The sequence below is a fragment of the Oncorhynchus clarkii genome, chromosome 20 (assembly GCF_045791955.1).
Source record: "Oncorhynchus clarkii lewisi isolate Uvic-CL-2024 chromosome 20, UVic_Ocla_1.0, whole genome shotgun sequence".
Classification (NCBI taxonomy): Eukaryota; Metazoa; Chordata; class Actinopteri; order Salmoniformes; family Salmonidae; genus Oncorhynchus; species Oncorhynchus clarkii.
The window spans coordinates 41,843,859-41,847,475 of NC_092166.1; the positions used below are offsets into that span (position 1 = coordinate 41,843,859).

The 3,617-nt window shown below is 41.7% G+C and overlaps 1 pseudogene; it reads left to right on the plus strand.

Annotated features, from left to right (window-relative positions):
* The first annotated feature begins 598 nt into the window (after nucleotides 1-598).
* LOC139377433 (protein shisa-like-2A) lies at nucleotides 599-2,721 on the plus strand (annotated as a pseudogene).
* The last annotated feature ends 896 nt before the right edge of the window (nucleotides 2,722-3,617 follow it).

Here is a 3,617-nt window from a genome sequence, read left to right on the forward strand (position 1 = left end):
TTACTTTGCTACAGGCACGTTGCACAAGACAATACAAATTGCGTATTTGTGGTAGTGAGCATTTAGTGCTTCTTAGAAATGTTCAATGCAATAATTTATCTACAAATGAAATGGAGAGCAGCGTTTTTTCCAAGGTAGATTTTTTCAATTACTTTATTCCGGTTGATCGAACATCAGTCACGTTTCATAAGTCACTTACGTTCTATTCCGTTTCGAATGAATGAAATCAGTCAATTAAGAAACTTAAATAATCAGAAGTGTTGCCTACACGTGTCTAACAACAAAGGAAGATCTGGATTAGATAGAGGTCACTCAGAAATATTGTTTGTGTATTCTGTTACGTTTTTTCTTAAGTGATGGAGAGAGAAAGATGGAGGAGGTGTGGTGTGGGGTGGGGGGACTCTAGAATTCTATATGGCAGGACGAAATGCGAAGTTTTATCCCATTTCACTGGCATGCTCGAACTAAATGCATTACACTTTTCAGCAGAGCAGGGGACACGTATGTGGACGGCATTGGAAGGAACCCCTTGCGTTAATAACATCTAAGGAAATTATCTCACGGTCTTTTCTCCCGGAGAGTGTATTTTCCACCCAGCATGAGTGCAGAGTGCACGAGCTACTACAGCGCAGATAATGTGTTTGTGAATGGTTCTTCTTGTCCTAAAGCCGGGGGCGATGCGCGCGCGGCGTTCTGCTGCGGATTTAACGATATCAAGTATTGCTGTGATGATCCCAACAGCTTTTTCCCTTACGAGTATGGATACATGTGGTGGCTCAGGTATGTAAGGGATCTTCACAAGCCTCTGATGATGGGCTTTGCCCCTATCTTTTTGGATTCTCAAGAAACTACAACATGAGTGTAAAATATGATATTAAGAATTCCGTTGTCTTTTGCACATATTTTTGGGGCAATATCAAGAAACTACAAGATGAGAAAGCATGTTTATACTCCACTCCAATGCACACACATAATAATATAATTTTACTGCAGTGGGCTAAGCCAGGGACATATATTAATTATTAATCTTAACCAGTTTTAGTTTGCATCCCAATATTACACGTTGTTTACATGAAATATAGCAAAACTGTTTGACAAAGATTTTGTTTAATTATTTTAAAATAAGATTTATTGTGAAATGATGAAAATATGAATAATGATCCACCCATGGTCATTGACTGCAGGAAAAAGCTACTACACTAGAACAACGGTTATTTTTAGGCTACTGATAACAGATGTATAGTATATTCAAATTTCAATGGACTTTTGGGTTTGCAGAAGTTTTTGGTGGTCTCTATACATAGGCTACTCATTGTATCCCACTCTGATCCGTGGACGGCATTGGAATGAAACCCTTGCGATAAATACCTAAATTAAAACTAAATGTGAAAATATCAATAGAAAAAGTTGAAATCATGGGAAACTGATTTCCCCCAATAATGAGCTTTGAGATTTCATCATAATATGAATCATCTAATGAGATAATGACCTTATCAATTTCTGATAAGCAATCTAAACATTCTATTTCATTTCATTTTGGTCTGATTCATACCTCCATAGAAACTCAAGTTTTTCAAGTGTCTTCTATTGAAGTAGCCCTGGTCAAAAGTACTGGTCAAAAGTACTGCACTATTTCAGAGTGCCATTTAGGGCACAACCTGTGATGCTATGATTGTGGCCCCTGGCTGTTTGTTATTCATGAGATGAGTCATTCCATTGGGATAATGGGATATCTTCTTATAATGGGATAGGTCCTTACAGGAAGGCTGCTGCTCACATATGAATAAGCCTGCATCCGAAATGGCACCCTATTGTAACCAGAGCCCATAGGGTCTGTTCATTATATGGGTCATGAATGTGGAGTAAGGTGGCTGTGGGGCAAATATCTCATAGAAATCCAACAGTACCATTGCCAGGTATAGAGAAAGTGATTTTTTCTCTCCCTGGCTCTCACTCCTTTTCACTCTTATTTTCCTATTTTCCCTCTCTCCCTTTGATTTCCCGTCTCACAATCACTCTCTCTCTATCCCCCACTCCCATCCCTCTCTCTCCCTTCCCTTCCTCCCCAGTGTTGGGGCTCTGATAGGTCTGTCCGTAGCAGCGGTGGTCCTACTGGCCTTCCTCATCACCGTATTTGTTCTCTGCTACCTCTTCATCGCCACAAAGCCCAGTCGCCTTGACAATAGCCTGCCGCTACGAGCACCAGGTAACATATCTGGCCAGAGGTGGCAACATTTTGTTATCATAGCGACATGTCATTATCATAGACTAGCCAATGACATACCATGATGATGGGCTAGCTAGCGACATGTCATTATAATAATGAACCTTGAGCTTAGCAAAATGGGCCAGTAATTGAAGGGCTGGCAGGTTTGAATCTTCTGGTCTGATGAGGAGAAACTGGTGGCATCTACTACCGTTGTGCCCTTGTGTGTGTGTGTGTGTGTGTGTGTGTGTGTGTGTGTGTGTGTGTGTGTGTGTGTGTGTGTGTGTGTGTGTGTGTGTGTGTGTGTGTGTGTGTGTGTATGCGCCTGTATGTCTCTATTCCAGGGTTGGACCCCAGTGAGGGCCCCAGTCCCTCCAGCCCATCCCACCGGCGCCCGGGGCTTCAGGATGCACTTCCTCAGCAGGAAGTTGGACTGTGACAACCAGCCGCCCAACCCCGAGAGACTGTTCCAGAGGGGCTTCATGGCCACCGTCAATATGGAGGGCCCTTCATAGTGCACTTTTTAGGGAGCTTAGAAGGGCTTGGAGGTTTCGATTCAGATGTAGAAGGGCATGGAAAATCTGATTCAGACGTATTCCATACCCCCCTTCCCCAATACACATGTAAATGTTGGACTGTATTATACTTATGCAAAAATGTTTATTCTATTCCACTGCCATTCACTTTATGTTCATATTCTTTTCTTGTATTGTTTTGATTGTTGTTGTATTGTTGAGAAGGAACCTGCAAGTCAGAGTTTAGTTAGATGATGAATACCATGCGTATCCCATACGACTAATAAAACTTGAAACTTGAAATTAGATGTTGTGTGGGAGGTTGCCTAAGGCATTCAGATTCCACTCTGCCGCTCTCTCTCTCTTCTGATCATTCTGCAGCTTCTCTTTAGCTCATTTCACACACTAGTTTTCCTCTAAGGGTGGGTGTTTGGTAAAGGGTAAATGTACAAATACACTCCCCTGCATATTTATTTGGACAGTGAAGCTAAATGTTCAATTTGGCTCTGTACTCTGGCATTTTGGATTAGAAATCAAATGTTTCATATACAGTACAGAATGTCCCCTTTTATTTGAGGGTGTGTTCATCCGGGGTTGGAACCAGTTCAGGGACCAAAACCTAAACGGGAAAATAATGTTTTGAGGAACAGAAAAACAACCGGTATCAAACGTGATCTATACTGTTCTGGTTATTTTACATGCCAGGCATTTCTTTCAACTCCCACAAAAAAAAAACACATATTCAATGCCCTTACTTTGTCACTCAAAAACCTCTTCCAGTGTCTGCCTATAAGCTCAAAATCTTTGCCAGTGTGTGTGCACTGTGCATGTGTAGACTACCTGCCCCTCCCTCTCCAAGGCAAAGGCTACAGTAGGATTGCTGACATTCAGAAGAT